Genomic DNA, 19,536 nt, shown 5'->3' with positions numbered 1-19,536 from the left:
AAATGCTTAGACAATTGGTTCAAACGCATGCAATCGTATATTACACACCGAGGTGAGAAGAATTTCATTACTGTCGAGAGATTAGATATAGTTAACCAAGACGCGAAGCGTCGAGGTTAGCTATGATCTCGATGCTACAAATTGAAGAAAAAACTGATCTTTCAAAACATGAGAAACTGTTGTCGTTCCTAAAACGACAAAATGTGGGCTTCAGGCCCAAGAAATTGAACGTATTTTCCAGGAAAAATATAGAGAATTTTTAAACAAAGCTCCAAATGAATTTCTACCGATACAGGTGATATATTTATGATCTTTAAATAAGTATTAAAAAAATCGTGTTTGAGCTTATATAAGTATACAGTTATTATAGTATTATATATTTCTTATTGTTTTAAGAACCTTGTCGGACGGACGAATTAGTGAAAATGATAATTTTCGATTTTCCTTTTTTTGAAGAAAAAATTTCGGTTGAAATTCCATATTCAGAAATACATACAAGTAGATCATTTTTCATTACTGAGAATGGGTGAAGGTCATTCGAGACTACATGAATTTTAGAAAAAAAACATAGAAATCGATAGACTTTTTGCAGCTTAGAGAAGGAATTTTAAGAAATCAACCAGTTGAGTAATGCAATAGCTAATTTTTCACAAGCATTGCTACTTTTTTGAATTTAGAGGACTCGAAAGGCTCTACAGGCCGCGCTCTAAGAAGAACCACCGCTACGTTACTTGCCAACAGCTGTGCAAATGTACTCCAATTAAAAAGGCTGAGAGGATGGAAATCTAGTACTTTGGCAGAACGTTATGTGGATAGCTCAATGGAGAATAAAACCAAAATTTACCAATATGCTGTCTCAATGTGCCATGTCTTTTGAAGCTGTTGCAAGTAGTTTAAAGTTGAACGTTAAAAAATTAATCATTCTTTGTAAGTATAGTTTCGTATAGACAAATAGTGCATATGAAGTATGGATGTTAGTATAATGTAATATTTTGTAGAAAAGGAAGAACGTTGTTGTTTGAAATTTTTGTAGAAAAGATAGGGTGCGATGAAGAATTCATTAACATCATTTTATATATTATCAAGAACTAAAGTGAACACAACAGCGAAATTATTATAGCATTTTCCTAATAGGTAGAACGCGAAGGCTTTTAGATAATTAGAAAAAGTTCAGAACTCCTTCTTTTTAAATAGAAAAAGTTTAAGCTACTACTGAATAAGTTAGACATAATGATGACTAAATTATGATAATGACAGAAATGTATTAACCGTTAGCGGAGAGAACTCTATGGAAAATATTATGAAGCTACCAGGGCAGCTTATTTATTGCAGCTTATATTTTGAACAGCTTCGAAGTATATAATGTAATACCCTGCTGCACATTGGATATTAAAGTATATGATTTTGAAAATAACGGTAAGCCCCAATAAGAAATATTGAAGGAATCCGAAAATTATTCAGGATTATGAAATGAGTATTTGTCGATTCTAAAGCAGACAGGGATACAAATGGGATTAGGGATTGGAGCTTTCAAAAAGAATCATCTGATTTTATAAATAAGTTTTTTTACATACAATATACAGTTGTGTTTTAGATGCTTTACAAATGTCTATCCACACAAAAAAAACACAAACAGTGAAGTCAGGTAACCTTGCAAGCTAGTAATATAAAGCGGAAAACATTTGGAGAATCTTGCTTAACTGTGTAATTTGATAGGGTTTCTCGGTCCTCAATATATTCACCATGTGACGAATAACTCAAATGGAAAGTTGCATCGTCACTAAATACTACCTACTATGAAATCTCTGTAGTAATTCTCAATACCTTTGTCTACCATCTGCCTTTGGATAAACTCACAAAACTCAATATGTCGTCCTTTGACACTTCATACAAAGCTTGTAGTAAATGCTCTCACAATTAAAATAAACTGTACAGACATCGAAGGAATGTTGAGTACCCCTCCAGCAGAAAGAGTGGATATCTATCTAATGATGTGCATTTATAGAGACAGCCTGTGTCACTGAATTGACACAGAATGATTTCTATTGTGCATATGACTATGACTATGACTACCGGAAATAACGTAAAATTCTGAATCTTCTTTTTTCTAACAGTATATTGTTTGGTTAGATCGAAATCATAGATAATGAGTGATTGTTTCAAATGTTTGGGTCTTAGCAATATTATATCATAAAGGCTAAAGCTAAAACACCGAATATTAACAAATCACGTTTGAATTTGTAATAAAATCTCTATTATAATTCGTTATAGATAAGCCACGTACAATCAACAAACATTTCTAATGATTCCAGAACATCCTAAAATCATTTCTAGCATTTATTTCGCATTACAGAGAGAGAGAGAGAGAGAGAGAGAAATGCTTCATGATCCGAAAATTGTTTACAATTTGTAGTTCTTAGTAGTAATTAGTTCTTTGGAAACTGATCTTAGGACAGAACAGGTAGAACTTAGTTTTTTAGATAAAGCAGAAATATGTAACTTCTATTTGAAAGAATTGTTTACAACAAGCCGTAAAAAATGTACAGATTCAACAACGTCAATGGTGGTGTTCTTTAGTGCAAAAGACTCCAATGAATTTTCATGGATAAAAATTTAGTTTTAGAAGCGTTGAAACACAGAAATCACACCATGATTTAAGGGTGATTGGGTTATTAGATTTGATCGTATAAAGTGTCAAAGACATATTCTACTACTGATATCTAGACTAGATGTCGTTGATACACAGAAGAAACAAAATAGAGCCTAGTACTGAATCTTGAGGAGCTCCACATTCTATTGGCTTGTATACGTCATTGTATCAAACCTTACAAGCTGTCTTCTGTATTCAATCGAAGATTCAATCCATTACTTATAAGAGAAGGCATAATTAAACGTTTCAGACGAACCCAGAATACTTTTACTATTGTTAGAACCATCCTTAAATCAGTAATATTCACCCACGTAAAATTTACGTTTCAATATTTTCACTTTTCACGCCGGCAGTATTTTTCCCTACTGTTTCTCTACTGTGAGAGAACAGCGAGGATTTTTTATCAATTTATATTTGTCGTCTTGGTGACAGATTCAGATTCGTGTATGTGAAATTTACCAGTGTTTAGTGATAGCATTTGTGAATAGATATGTATATTTCCGTTGCGTTGATAACAAGCAGAAAGAAAATCATCTTTAGTAGAATACGGCTGTCACAGAGAAGTAATTGCAGTATATTTAAATAACTGTAGTAAATTAGTATAAGGTCAAACAAAACAGTACTTTTATGTGCATCATTAAAAATTATAAGAAATGACCAGTTCATTTCCTCGACATTAGAATTAGTCCTTCGACTAATTCATGAAGCAATAAACAAGATTACTATACTTTGATTAAAAATTTTAGAAAATATTTATGCCAAATTTATTGAAAATACAGAGTCAGAAAATAGTACAAAGAAAAAGAAGCTATTCTAGTACAGCATGTTTTCTATTCCAAAAATAATGTCGCCGCGTCTTGTTTGCTGAATAGCAAATAAAATAATGACTAAACACAGATTTTGATAAAAAATATGAAACCGCTCTTTTTCGATTATGTTGAAAGAAGTTTAGTAAATGTACCGGCTATATATTTCTTGAGAATCCTATGATTTTTTTAAGGCGACAATTTCTTTGTATTTTTATAAGCTATACACTTTATGATATAATAGTTTTTATATACACAATTTTTTAAAAGAACTTTTTGTTTGTTTGTGGTATTCTATAATCATAATTATTTACAATTATGTATTTAAATAAGAGATAGTTTAACAGCCAAAGTCGGTAAATATTTTGATGTCATAGTGAATACATCGAAATATTGAAAGGTAAACGATGAATTTAGATAAATTAGAGTGATCAGAATTAGAAGTGTTTAGTAAGAGTTTTAGTGGATAGTAAATAGGTTAGTGTATTAAGTGTTGTTGTATAAAAAAAATTCGTACGTAAGATAAACCCACTGTACTTATAAAATCTGTTTAAATAAATAAGAATATGACAGTATAGTGCAAAATGTCGTGGTCCAATATTATCTATTCTTATAAAGAAACGTGGCAATAGTTAAAGGCTTTTTCCTTATCAGGGATATTAGCGCCGGCTATATAAAATAGAAAATGTATAAGTTTTACAGTTTTGTCTAGCAAAAAAATCATAAAAATTTAGTATATTATAGATTTTACCTTCCCACTAAAAGTTGACCCAACTTTTTATCCGTAACTGTCTCCGTGGCTTCAGGCAAAACAAGCTTCAGTAAATTAACAATTATTAAAAAAATACTAAAGAAATAATATGACACAAGAAAGGCTTAGAGATTTGGCAACCATCTCTATTGCATCCTATTTCTTTAAATAAATTTATTTCACCGAGATCAGCAAAGTTAGTTAATTATAAGTTATCTCGTTTCACGAGATTTATATGTAAGTTGCTATTAGATAGTATTTTCTGATTGAATACTGTTGTTTTTTGTGTGTTCTTCAACCGCTAAGGGTTATTATCACTTATCCTTACATTATATATTATATATATATATGTATATATATATATATATATATATATATATATATATATATATATATATATATATATATATATACTATAAGCCACGTACTATTTAGTTTAACGTTAAATATTCACTACACATTATTATAAAGTTTTATATATTTTCTTCTCCGTATTTGTGATAGAGTTATTAGATTTTTGTTCAGTAGATTGAAGATTTTGTTCATTTTCGATATCTTCTTGGAATTCTAGGGAGTCCACGAGAATATTTTCAACGGCCAGTCTCACATCGCACATGTTAAATTTGAGAGAGTCTTATTTGAATATTCTTTAACCATTCGATTAGGGCCCAGTCTGAGTCTTGATATTTTAATTTGATCTAGCCGTCTATGAATTGTGGCTTACGGTTTTTGATGATATTTTGTTCGCTATTCCATTATATTTGAATACTTTGCCCGATTACCATTTTGATAAAGTTGTCAACGTCATAGAGGATAAATATTTGAGATATTCCTATATTCAGTGATGTTGCCACATGGTCAACTGTATCTGCTAACTGCTTGCCGTCGATGCCAACATGCAAAGGAACAATGATGGGTGTTATTATTAGATTTGTTATGCTATAGGAATTGTATTATCTCCACCCTATACAACTATATAAGAAATGATGATGCCATTGTGAATAACTTGCTTGTCTCATGTAAATTAATATAATATAAAAGACCATTTTTCTGTTGTAAAAGGCAGTCTTAGCTATAACTTTAGCATTGTTGTACCGAACAAACATTGGGATAGTTAAATTGTAGTTTGACTTGGTAAATATATTTTTTAAAAAGGACTTCTCCTTTATCAATTAAATATTTAGTGCAGTCAGTATGATGGTTCGGGTCCTGCCTATTGAACGTCCGATATTCGTTTTAACGATTTACCGAGACAATCGAATCTCGTTAGTTATAAAAAATCGGCGTGTGTACAGTGGAAATTCAAGATGTTTGGAATCTATCAACAGTCTATTGAATACCTGTTCCATTTCATCCAAATCCGAGAATTAGGACTCATATCGCTTAGTTTCTTCGAGATTTAGCTGTTCATTGTAGTACAGGAAGCAAAAATTGGCCTAAATCCGGCAACCGAGAAAGGCTGTCGAGAAAGATTGGAACGAAGCACGTTCGTGCTTCTGATTAACTTAACGTAAGTTAAGAAACCACTAAGGCTGAGTCACAATAAAATAAATGATTACCTTATAATTTCAAAAAATGTATAAAAAGAATTTTGGTATGTAAAAACTAAAATTGTTTGTTTGTAACTCAGTGAATAAACGTGTTCATCTTAATTTTTGTTTTTTAAAAAGTATTTTTCGAAGCGACGAAATATGGCGCAGTCATAGTTGGATTTTCGTAATTTAACGTTTGGTACGTGATATTTTCGTCTCAACTCTCAATTGACTCCAGAATAGTTTTAACGACATGAAAGGATGTCAAATATGCTTTAAGTTTTGGTGACCAACGTCATATTGATTATCTTGTTCAAGACTTACTTCATTTAAAACCTATCAAAAAGAACCAAATTTTGACATGCGTTGCCAAAATGCACGCAGTCTAATTAGTTGAAAATTCCAAATTAAATAATAAATAAAAAAAAGTTATTGAGGAAGAAACCTTCATGTATTGAACTCAAAGAGGTAATAACTTAAACTCACTTTTAGGCCTAGTCTAAGAATAAAACCTAATTAATAAAAACCAACACTTATCCTTTCACCAAATTTGAGTAATATACAATCATCTAAAACTTCTTAACCACAGCAACCAACTTTCATGAGTTCATATCAATTGAGATCGAATTTCCAGCATAATAATAAGTCTTACAATTGGTGATCTAATAATAATTTTCCTATTCAGCGTCATCCCTTTTTACAAAATCAAACTCGTCAACAGATTTTCCAAAATCAAAACCGTTAACCGACTTTCCAAATCAACATAGTCAACCCGATTCTCAAAGTCAAAATATTCCTAGACAACAAATTATATAAGCCAGAACCTATGTACACATCATCAGGCACCAATAGATTTCATCTTAAACCTAAATTCATATCTAATGAGCTTTACAATCAAACTGTTGATGATCTTAATCAACAAATAAATAATAATACTGAAACTTCAAATTCATTTGAATATCCGAACGAAAAAAATTCAACATAAAATATTAATCCACATTTCTCTGACCCTGAAACTCAATACATCTGTGATTACGATGATTATCATTACACACATGTTAACAATGATGTAACAAACAACCAAGACATGTTCTCATACAACGATCCTCAAAATACAATTCAGGATTTTCCCGACAATTCACATTTCCACAATCAGACGTAATACTAGTAAACGCTTTAAAAGCAAAATTACCGTACACCAAAATTCAAGAAATTCATGCTAAATTTTTAGTCGACATCGGCAGTATCAAATCCCTTATCAATCCAGAGTTAGCTTACAAATTTTATAAACTTTTAAACCTTTTAATATACAAACAGCACATGGAATTTACTATCATAATGAAATAGCTTATATTCCGTTATTCAAAATGTTTAATGTGATAGAACCTCATAAATTTAATTTGTTGAAATTTAGCGATTTAGGACACCAACAACAATTACCCCTTTCAATTTTGATTCGAATAAAAATCAAAATGTAATAAAAAATTAATCCATATTCATTCCAGGCCATTGTCAACAAATTGTTGAAATTCTGGTAAATGAAACTAATGATATAGGTATACTTGAATATGAAATTTTAGGAAATGGCTTAAAAATGCCTACAGCTTTAGTTTGTAGTTAGTATTTTAATGTATAGCACATTCCTTCAGGAAAATTTAGAAAAATTGAAAACTGTATTTGATAGTCTAAGACAACACAATTTGAAAGTTCAGTTTAACAAATCAGAATTTTTGAAAAAAACAATTATGTATTTAGGACATATAATCGCACCCAACGGCGTAAAGCCTAACCCACCTTAAAAAATTAAACGATTCCCAAACATTTTTTCAAGGACTCTTTAAGTTACTACCGATATCAGACTTTGCTGGGCTAGTAAAACAAATGACAAAATGTTTAAAAAAAGGATACAAAATCATAAATGACGAAAACTTGTAAAGATATTTCAACCAATGACCAACTTTGCAATATCCCTTTTTTCAAAAACATTTATTCTTACAACTGACGCCAGTAAATATGCAATAAGAGCAGTTTTCTCCTAAGGAATCGTACCCAATGACAAAGCCATAGCATACGCTAAATTTTCAAATAAATAATGACCGTAATGACTTAAACACTCCCGAATCTTTTTGGACAGAACCTGATTCAAACGACGACTTTAACGATGAACTAGACACTTACCTATTATATATGAAATGATAAATAGTACATAAAATTTTCGATTATATATATATATATATATATATATATATATATATATATACATATATTCAAAAACAGTTGAAATTCTTAAATTCTTGAATTATATAATGAAAGGATTATTATCTGTTTTATAGCCGTATATACCGATTTGAATAATACTTTTCACATGTATTTTCATAATCAAAATTTATATCGCGATTTCAACAATGTTCATTTAAAACATTTTTCTTCTAATACACAAAATATGAATACTATTAAAGGCGAAGGACAAAGAAGATCAAATACTTCTGTTAAAATATTATTATGGAGGTAAAAATAATCACAGAGGAACTCATGAGACCTTAGAACAATTACGTTAACTTAATTATTTGAAAAATATGGAAAACAAAATCACAAACTATATTAACAATTGTAGTAATTGTCATAAAAATGAATATTCAAGACATAATTGTTATGTGCCTCTTATGTTGACTGAAACAGCCACCAAACCCTTCCAAATTATTCATATGTATGTTTTTTGTTTTGATGGAAAGAATTATTTAACTTTAACTGATGCTTTTACAAAATTTGCACAGGTGATATTCATTTCAGGAAAACCCACAGTAATTATAAGTGAAGCAATTATAAAATATTTCGTTTCTTTGGCATTCCTCAATTGATAATAGTTGATAAAGGCACCGAGTTTAATAATAAAACAGTTCTCCCAACAGAACTCCCAGCTCTACCTAAAATAAAAGTTAATTTTACGACCCCAGGTTACCACGAATCAAACTTAGTAGCTGAAATATTACACTCCACTTTGATAGAACACTTGAGACTTTTAAGAGAAATTTACCCCAAAGAAAATGGTTTGATGGATTATTCTATAATTGTTTACAACAATTCGATAAATAGTGCTATGAATTGCAAACCCTTCAAATTTACTTTTGGACATACTAACTCTAGAAATCCTATTCAAATTTTTATGTCTCATCAATTTTATTCACATTACATTAATGAACACAAGGAAAAACTAGAATATATTTACGAAGAAGTTCGAGAAAATATAAATAGGAAGAAACAAAAAGTTATAGAAAAAACAAATGTACAAGGTGTGTTAAATATAGAATTTAAATTAGGTCAAACTGTATTCAAACAAAACCCAAAAAGTAGAAATGAAAAAGATGAAAGATTTTTAGGATCTTATACTATAACAAAAATATTAAATAGAAATAGAGTGGAAATATGCAGAAAAACATTAAAACGAAATAAAGAAAAAAATATATAAGCAAGTATTACATATCAAAGAATTAAAGAAACCTTCTGTTACAGATTTCTCTTCTGGATCTCCAAAGCGAAACGAGACACAACCCTTTTCCATAACCTTAATGATAATCTTGGCCCCTTTTCTCTTCATAAAGGAATAGCAAAAATTAAAACGAATTACTGGACGTTTATACACATATTATTATTTGATGTTACAAACATAAACAAAGAATTTCTCACCTGAAAATAGCAGTATAATAATCTCTATAAATTATTACCAAGATCTCCTAAATTTTGTAATTTTGTAATTTCACTACTCATTTTCAAAACTCTTATCACATTACAAAACTAATTGAACATAAAATATTTGAAACATTTAAATCCATTTTGGGATAATCGATCAAAAAGATCCTTATTCGACGGATTACGATCTGCAATAAAGATTATAACCGGAAATTTAGACCACAATGGTGCAAAACGTTGCGATGAAGCTATTACATCTTATTTAACAATCAGAACAAGTTGAAATCTCTTATTCAAGATGAAGTACCCCCCTCCTCATCCGTAACAACTTTGAAAACAATTCCAAAATACTAGCCGATAACCAATTAATACTAAGTTCACGTTTTAACGATTTACAGAAAATAATAACTCATTTAGAAATAGATGAAATAGAAACTTATCGTTATTTCGCAATAGAACAATTCGTTTCCCAATTTTCTATTAGTTTCCAGATGATATATAATATTCTTGAGAAAATTGAAATAGCAATTAGTTTTACTAAACTTAACACCTTCCATAATTCAATTGTTGATCCTAATGATCTATTTTCTGAAATAATAGAAATCAGTTAAAATATTGATACAAAAAGTTTCCAATTGGTTTATCATTGAAAAATATTTTATTATTCAGAAATATTATCGAAATAAAAAATTACGATAAAAGTAAAAATATTATTTTATTATTAGAAATACCAATAGTTGGAAACTCGAATTATATTACTATCATCTCTATTCCTTACTTACAGTGTCAAAAGAATCCTTCAAAACAATAATATTCAATAACAATCCAAGTTTATCCTTTTGAACGATCAACATTACGCCTTCTCACGATACAGCGGCAAAGACATTTTTCAAGACATATTACTACTTCTAATATACTCGCAATCAAAAAATGTATTGTATGTATGTATGTATATATGTACAAATTCCAGTAACAATCAGTAAGGTGAAAATTCAGAAGATAGAAGGCAATCAATGTATCGTCATATTTTCAGTGAATACAGTGGCAATTCAAAAACGCAATAAAGTCATAAACAGTATCTTGTTGAATGGTACTTATATAATTGAAATGAACAATCCGATCATAATTTCAATAAACAAACAATAAGAACTTTTTCGAGTGTTTCACCAAAATATAAATGTACAGCTTCCCAAATTACAATTTTTTGAAGAAGAATCAAAAATAAACTCTTTTCATTTGACGTACAAATAGACTCAAGAATTTTTCCTATTATTTCAAAATCTAGAGCCAGAAGAGAGTTGAGAAACCATAAAGGCTGAGTCACAATAAAATAAATTCCAGAAAAAGTATAAACAATTTTTTTATGTAAAAACTAAGATTGTTCGTTTGTAATTCAGTGAATAAATGTCTTCATTGTAATTTTTCATTATTTAAAAAGTATTTTTCAGAGTGACGGAATATTATTCGTGTTTTCTGAATAAGCGATACAAACTACGTTCCAGTTTTTTTTGTTATATCTTATCTGCATACAAACGAATTTCAAGAATTTCCGAACCCTCCGCTACCAAATCGTACAACAGTATGGAGTATGTACCAGAAATTCTTAAAAAACGGGCTCTGTCACCAACGCGCCGCGTTCTGGACGACCAGTATCTGTAACAACTAATGAAAATATGTGGCGCTGGTGTTGTCAAGCAGCGGAACCAATCTGCAGTGCGGCTATCGAGAGAACTTCAGATATCTGATCCTTCTTTACGACGAATTATGAACTCATGCACTATCCAGTTTACCGTCCGCGTCTCTTCCACGCTCTTCATACCATTTTGTGGTCGGATGAAGCAACCTTCAATCTGAACGGTACGCTCAATGGGCATAGCTGCGTGTACTGTAACAACGAGAATCCTCACGTGTTCATATTGATATAGGATGAAATTTGCAAGGGGTAGGTGTGTGGGCAGGAATCCGTACTGGAGATCTCTTGGGTCCGTACTTTTTGGTAGGTCACGTGACAGCCCAAAGCTGTCTGGAAATGGAAACACTCGAGAACATCGTTATATGTGCAAGAATACCTTATGGATAGACAGACGAGGATTCGTTGAGCGGCCACACGGTCATGTGACCTGACATCTATGATTTCTTCCTGCGGGGCCTTCTCATGGACCGCGTTTTTGCAAAACGACTACGCACCCTTCTCAATCCCCGAACTGCAATTGAGGAAGAATTTGAAAGTCTTCGCGGACAACTTGAGATGCATTGCCGGACCTGTCTCTGCATTAAGAAACGTTGCCTTAAATGCATTGGGCATCAATTTGAACGGCATAATGATTTTCACTTCTTCCAGAAATGAAGAACTGACTAGGAACATTGCTCGATTGCGGCTACGAGAAGATGCGGATGCGCGGTGCCGGAAGAAGCCAAGATTGCAGGCAGTATAAGTATATAATCAAGGACTTTCAAAGCTTTTACACTACAATATTAGGTACTTCAAATATTTCATAACTATGGACGAAATAAATTATCAGTCGTTCTCTTAAATAATATAAACTTTCTAAATAACCTTAGGAGGTGAAGGGTAAAGATATAAAAGCTTAAAAGAACCGCAATTACCAACAACCACCAATTAGTAAAATTGATGAAAACTATACATTTTTAAGGTAAAAAGGCAAAGAATAGGAGACATTTTGAGTTGCGGATCGAAGCATACTAGACTGCTATACAAAGCTAAAAAAACTACAGTTCGATTTTTCCATTGAAATTCTAGAAATGTTCATCGTTAATTACCACATATGGAAATAATTACGAAGCCAAATTACATATTACGCAGTTTTGAAAAAGCTCCCAATTTAAATATTTTCCATATCGATATTGATGTTTCATCAGTTTCTCACATCTCACATTTTTTGTTATCAAATACATCATCGATTAATAAGTTTTTCCAGTCAAATTGCGTTTTATTCGTCAAGATAGTTTCCTTCGAATATCTACAAGCAGCTCAACGCTTTTACAACCATTTCAAGTCATTTTGATAGAAACATGCCCGTTTTTCAAAACAGGTTTCTATTTTAGAAAAGACTTTCTCATTCCATTGATGTTTCTTTTCATGGAGGAGTTTTACAAGTCTGCAGCGCGGAGGGCTAAATCTAGAGTATTTGGTGGGATTGGAAGAGACTTAAAGTTTAATTAGTTCTAATAGTCTATGAACAAAATGTGTGTATTGTAAAGGGCTTCCAACTTGCCAGTCGGTTGTTGCATTAAGCGGCTTGCGATTGCGTTTTAATTCAAGTGTATAGTAATGAATTTTTGTATCTCTCGTAAATAGTTGCAAAGAGATTGAAAGAAATTCTCATTTGTTATTTTTGTTCCATTTTGGGAGCACGCTGAAATCCTATGCAAAAAAGCTAACACATATATGCTAACACCATATATCTTTGTCATTTCTACCCCCTTGATTTCACTTTGGGTTTTTACAACAAAAGATCCAATTTTCTTGAGTTTACCGCTCGTTTTGGTTATCCTGATCGTTGAACATGATTGTATGACAACGTTTAAACTACTCATTCCAGTCAATGATGGTTGAATTCAGAGAAAAAGAGTCACGATAATACTTAATCGCATTTTTTCAGATTGAAAAACAATCTATAAAAGAAATTCTAGTTCGTCCGTTGTTCAAAAAAAGTTGCAATAGACTATTAGAAGAGATTTTTGAAATATGACAGCGTTTAAAAGATTGTATTTAAAAAGAGGAATATGATGAAAAAATCATGGAAACTTTATCCATCAGAGTGATGGATATTTCCAATTATTTTTAGTTTAAAACATATATAGAATTTTGTACATTAAATAAGTCTGGAACCTCTAAAAATGATTGTATTATATTATTCTATTCGAAATAAAAAAATTGAATCCTCCACTTTTTCATTATTTAAAAATATCGTATCAACATCCAGGAGTCTATTCATTTATTATCTTATTCATTCTATTTGACTATCACATACTGTATACAGATTTGCGTGAGCAAATCTCATTCAAATTTTTATGATCTTTCTCATATTTACCGACGTGTTAATTAACTACCAGTCTATAAAAATTTCAATTACAAACATGAACCCACTCGTTACTAAGAAACGATAAGACGTCAATTTTTTCATGTAAAAATAGAAATATAAGTAACTAGTAACGAGTAAATCCAAAATTCTTTTCCATTCGTAAAAACAAATAGTCCGGGATTCAGCTGGCATTTTGAAATCATTATAATATCCTGTGGTATATTCGTATATATTAATTAGCGAAATGAGCATCTGCTGGACGGATGATGGCCACAGGACTCATCCACAAGTGTATAATAGTTGCTGGAGAAAATAGATAATAAATAATATCGTTTTGTTCTGAGATACTGTATTTTGAACTAAAATATAAAAATTGGAGCTGTTCGTTCTTTTAACGAATATAGGTTTTTTTTTATTATACATGGTTATACATAGTAGATTTCAACAGACATTATCTAGAAATTTTTTACCAAAGGAGTACTAAGATGTTGTTTCTTATATTATTCTAAAGAAATTTCCACTTTAGTAGAATTTTTCTATTCTTGGATACATTTTATGTTCATGTGCTGTGATGCACATTATGTTCAAGATGGATCTATAATTGCCAAGCGTTTGGATAAAGCCGGACATAGGTGGGCTTTTCGATGGCATGTCCGTCAAAAATAAACGGTGTGCGGCTTGTTCGGCTTTTTACATTTCGCAAACGATCTTGGCCGAGCACAGTCGGTGAGAGTCGACTATCGGTCGCTTACGCAGGTCGAAGTACCGCCCACAGAACATACCCTACGAAGAAATGCAAACTTAGTTGTTATTCAGTGGAACTAACATAATACAGCGTTTTAAATAAAAATATAAAAAATTTGAAAAACAGCCTTGTATTAAAAACAGACGAAAATCCCACATGATTCCATCACATCCACTTCCATTAAATAATGATTCACTCACTGAAAGTGAACTGATTTGGATTACAGTTCACAGGTAAGTGTTATTTTCATTTTCTTCTTGCATGAGTTCATTCAATGCGACTCTGTTTGTAGATCCCTGATCTGAACTGTAGCAACAACTTTCAAATTTATATTTTGCAGCTCCTGGATCACATGAAGAATAATTTGTTTAAAGGCAGGTATCTGCATTGTATGTGTTGTAAAATAATATGTAATACCTTGCTTCCAGCTCGTCCTTATTCCTCTAGCTAGAAAAACTAGTGCATGGTTAGCCAACTGATTTTTCCTCACAAGGTGTCCAAGATTTACATATCTTAAAATAGAACTTTCATGCTTTTCATGATGAAGGCCTGTAGACAGACAAATTTCATCAAGTAATAATACACAGTGGCGATCAAGCTCATTCATTTTATTCACTTGGAGGTTCAATTGTTCCATGATAGTACTATTGATACCAGTTTTGAAAAGGTATTCTTAACATTCTTTTCAGTTTTGAAACTGAAGGCAACTGAAAATAATTTGATAAATATCTATACAAACAAGGACTTATTTTATACGTAGAAAGAAGAAAAGTTTTATCTTGTATAATCCATCCTTGTATACGAATATTTATTGTGAGTGTGAGTATTCGTTATATTTATACACTTAAATGTTTTGATTTCACACATCTTCTTCAATTCTTCTAACTATTCTTTAGACTGTTCCTAAATTTTGATATTTTGGCTGTTGTATTCCGATGAACCTGATACATAACCATTACCCTAGGTGTTAAATTGTTCTTGCTAGTTACAGCTATAGTAAAAAATCCGATTTTTCTTGGTCAAAACTATTAATTTCCTCTGTAACAATGTAGTCTGAGAGTTCTCTTGAAAACTCCAATGGCTCTTCTAGGTAAATAGCCAGATGTTAGGGTATGAACACTCGAACTATCAATTTGATGCTCCTCTACAATTATAACAGTGTCTACTATACCTGTATTTATAGCATTATAGCAAGAATTTTCTTGATTTAGTATACAGGCATGTAGATAATGAAGGCAGATGAGAGATAGGAATAGTTGAGATAGCTCCATACTTCAAATTTTTTCTATTGCAATTTTTAAAATAGCGCTTAATAATAAAATGTATAAGCCAACAACAAAACCATCGGAGGTGAAGCGTGAGCTTTGCGACAAGTTAATATCAATAGCCAGTAACGGAAAATATGACCTGAAAAAACATTTAAATACCAAAAACCACCGTGAAAATATTAGAACCGGTTTGTGACTGGGACTACTTCAGTTTTTCACAGTATAAAGCTCAATCAGTCATTCAATTCGTTAGACTGTACAGTACCACTTCAAAAGTGTCTTTATGCTGATTCAAACATTGCGAAAGACGTACCCTGTGCGAAAACCAAGGAAGAAGCAATTATGAAAAATGTTCTTGCTCCATATGTTTTAAAAAATATATTGGAGGACTTGTCTAATATAAAATACATAACCGCTTCCACTGAAGCAAGCAATTATGGTGCTATTAAGTTATTTTCGCTGTTAATTCAGTATTTTGACTATCAGAAAGATGGAATTCGGGTTTTCTTAATAAATAATCACTCAACAAACCAAATAAGATATCCAAAATGAAATCTAATTACGTTACGATTAGAGGCAATTAAGAGAGAAAGAGAGATTAATAATGTTATCTTCACATTAAAATATCTAACGAATAATCAGAATATTATTGGAGTCGGCTGTGTTGCACATATTTTTAATAATTCTGTCCATACTGCTCTTGATTCCTTGCCACCGTGTTTTAAAAGTATTGTCATGAAGATCAACAGTTATTTTGCTATATTTACCGTACATATAACTCAAAAATATTAACTCAGAATTTTAAACAAATACTATATCATTCAAAGACGCGCTGGCTAAGATTTTTTTCAGCCATAGAAAGGATTTTAAAAATGTTTGAACCTCTTAAGTCGTATTTTCTTAAAAAAAAAAAGAATAATACATACAGAACTCTGAGAGATTTCTTTGAAAACGACCTTAACGAAGGCTATTTGTGGGCTGTACATTATTTCATGGTCATTTATCAAAACTACATCAAAGATACAGAGAAGGCTGATGTTTCTGTAAATAAAGTTTTGAAAAACTGTTCTGAGATAATGAATACCATAAAAGCAAGAATTGTACAAGACTTTTGTCCACTGAAAGTGACTTTCATTTTGTGTGAATTCAAATAGAGCAACGAAAATTCTGAATAGGTGACTGCTTTTAAAGAGTATATCAAAAAGCTGTATATTTTTACATTACAATATTTACGATCTTGGACTGAAAGCATATATAGACACAAAATATTTCATATGGATGATTTTGAAAGATCTTGAATGGAATCAAGATTCCGATACTATAAGTATCTTATCACAATACAATGTCAAAATTGACGATAGCAAATGTTTTGACCAACTACAAAAAATTAAAATTTTCAGAACTCTAATAAAGAGCTAATTATTTGTCAGTATTACTTTGCTATCCCAGGACATAACGCAAATGTTGATTGACCTTTTTCTTGATAGGTCAGCAATGGACAAAAGAACGCAATAGATTACATGTTGACATTGTTGGTTGTAGGATTTAATTTAAAACGTTTGGTATGTAAGAATTTTTACACATACATTTTGGAAGAAACTAAGCTCTTAAAGCAGGTTTCTTCAGACAAAAAATAAAAATAATTATTTTTATTGTGTATCCCAAACGTAAAAAGTTTTTGATTATTTTTTTTTCAGATAAAAAAAACTTATTTGTGCCTTTCATTAGTAGTTACATGAATTAAATATGTTTATAAATGTATAAGTATTGAGAATTTATTTTTGACTGATTTCTATTTCACTGATTAATAATGAAGCAACTACCTAAGACTGAATTGTCATTCGATTTTATTTATTATATCACTAGAAGTGGTTCATCTGTCCGGCTATTAGGATTGGCGACCTGTCAACCCTATTCATAGTAGACTTAATTTGTCATTGTAAGATTGCAATTGATAAATGAATAAAACAACGATTTAACATTGAGCTTCACCTATGAAATAACTATAATGTATTATAAGACAATAAATTTTATTTGATACAAATTGTTCGGTTAAAATATTTCTGTTTAACTGTAGAAAATCATGAAGCCTATGTATATCATTTTTAAGTTCCGAAAAAAGTAACCAAAGAAAACACAAGGTTTTAAACACTATGCAAACACATCACTGTCCGTGTCCTTTTCCATACGTTGTCCCTTTTATAAAATAACAAATTTATCTATTACATTTAAACATTTTTAAGCAGATAGACCAATACAATATGCCTAACTTTCCCATTTAAATTATTTGAACGCCATACCATATGTATTCCTACATCGCTCCATTCGAATCTCCCATTGTTCTAAGCACTGAAGCACTGTCTTTTTCTGTCAGTTCCTTCAGGACGCACGCCGTTTTTTTTTCACTTCAATTTTTCAATTTTTGTTTCAATTTCAATCTTTCAATTTTTTCGCTTCAACTTCAAATCATGTTTCTTTTTAATGCAGATCTGACCTAAGGCAACAAGTAGACGTCGTACGATGCAAGATCCGGCGAATAAGGTGGGTGGTCTAACGCTAGGATGTTGTATTCGGCAGAAACCTCTTGACAGACAGTGTGGAGTGAATGCATATAATTTTCGTTTAAATTTTCATGTGAAATTTGCGCACATCCTTGGTCAATTTCTATAGATTCACCGACGTATTCTATATTTTTATCATAGCATCTTCTCAGCCGTCTTAAAAATGCATGAAGCACTCAAAAACACGTAGATGCCACCAACATTTATATACTCGATACAATTAATAATAAGTAACAGTTGTAGTTTCTTGTGGAATTTTACAACAATGTGTTGCTGTATTTTTGCGACAATAATTTTTACGGTAAAATAAAAATAGTCCCTATACAAACGAAAGCTATAGCTACACTGGTTGGTTTACATACACGGTAGACATCGCATTCGATAGAATAGGCTTCAGGCTAAACAGCTGACAGTTGTTAAGATTTGGCGCAAGCGTACTTTTTATGTGGCAGTGCTAGACAATAGCCACACTTCGTAGATTTTTTATTTGGACGTACGTCAATCACATCTACATATTCTATCATTTCCTGTTTACGTATGGTGAACATTATTGTTCGTTCCATTACTAGCATATATGCTCATGTTAACGAGGTTTTGATTGGTCCCAATGAAAACAGCTTCTTCAATAGATAATTTAAATATTATATCGCAGAAGATCTATTAATTTTAAATACCCTAACGCTATGCACTAATCGAGAAGGTATGAAATCCTAACTAATTTTTTACGTGTAGAGTAGTCCAATTTGATGTATGTACATATATAGAAGGTTGTAAGAACATATACAGCGGAGTCCGACAATAACAGTGAAGTAATATTTCTTACGTATTCATAAATGTAAAGAGAAAATCCTGAAATACATCAGTTTTTGTAACACGCTATACTTCTAAATAAAACTGAATAAAATTATTCAGCTGTTATTCTAATCCACTTGGAGTAAGTGAAAAAATTTAAACCATCAGGGGTTGCGAGCGATAACTGGTCTCAAAGGGTTTTCAATTCTCTATTCAACAAAGTTTTGATTTTTTGACGTCGACACTTAATTAATTAATTAAAATTATTTCATACAAACAAGTAGACCTCGAAAAGATCAGACGGGTTCGAAATTTATTTTAGTTCCCTAGACCGTTCATAATTTTCAGTTGTTAATCGTTTATTTGCGGTTTTCTGCACTTGGAATTATTTGAAAATTTTCGGAAATGAGAGACCCTTCCAAATAAAATTCAAATCATCGCAGATTACAATTTACGAAAAAATACAAATGACATCCGATGTTTTTCAAAAATATCATTATTTCGATAATGCAACTTTTACTCAACATGGGAAGGCTGACAAACATAAATGTAGGTATTGAAGTATGAAAAGTCCACACTGAATGAGAGGACGTCACATTTTTTATTTATTTATATATTTACTTATTTATTTATTTATTTATTCATTTATTTATTTATTCATTCACCCCTCCCTTCAGCCCAAAGACCAATTAAAGGTG

At 31.2% G+C, this 19,536-nt stretch overlaps 1 protein-coding gene and 1 long non-coding RNA gene across 8 annotated transcripts in view; both read right to left on the bottom strand.

The window, feature by feature from the left end:
* The window catches only part of LOC130441295 (calcium/calmodulin-dependent protein kinase kinase 1), a 539,168-nt gene that overhangs the window by 250,146 nt on the left and 269,486 nt on the right, over positions 1 to 19,536 (bottom strand). The gene's annotated exons all lie outside the window — the stretch shown is intronic.
* On the bottom strand, positions 8,243 to 9,892 carry LOC130441296 (uncharacterized). Its single transcript, XR_008909601.1, has 2 exons — positions 9,424 to 9,892; positions 8,243 to 8,663 (listed from the first exon to the last, which is right to left on the bottom strand). It is a non-coding gene; the product is annotated as an uncharacterized LOC130441296 (long non-coding RNA).

The sequence above is a fragment of the Diorhabda sublineata genome, chromosome 3 (genome assembly GCF_026230105.1).
Source record: "Diorhabda sublineata isolate icDioSubl1.1 chromosome 3, icDioSubl1.1, whole genome shotgun sequence".
In the NCBI taxonomy this organism is placed as follows: Eukaryota; Metazoa; Arthropoda; class Insecta; order Coleoptera; family Chrysomelidae; genus Diorhabda; species Diorhabda sublineata.
Note: the sequence above shows the minus strand (reverse complement) of the source record. Positions and strands in the feature narration are given on the sequence as shown.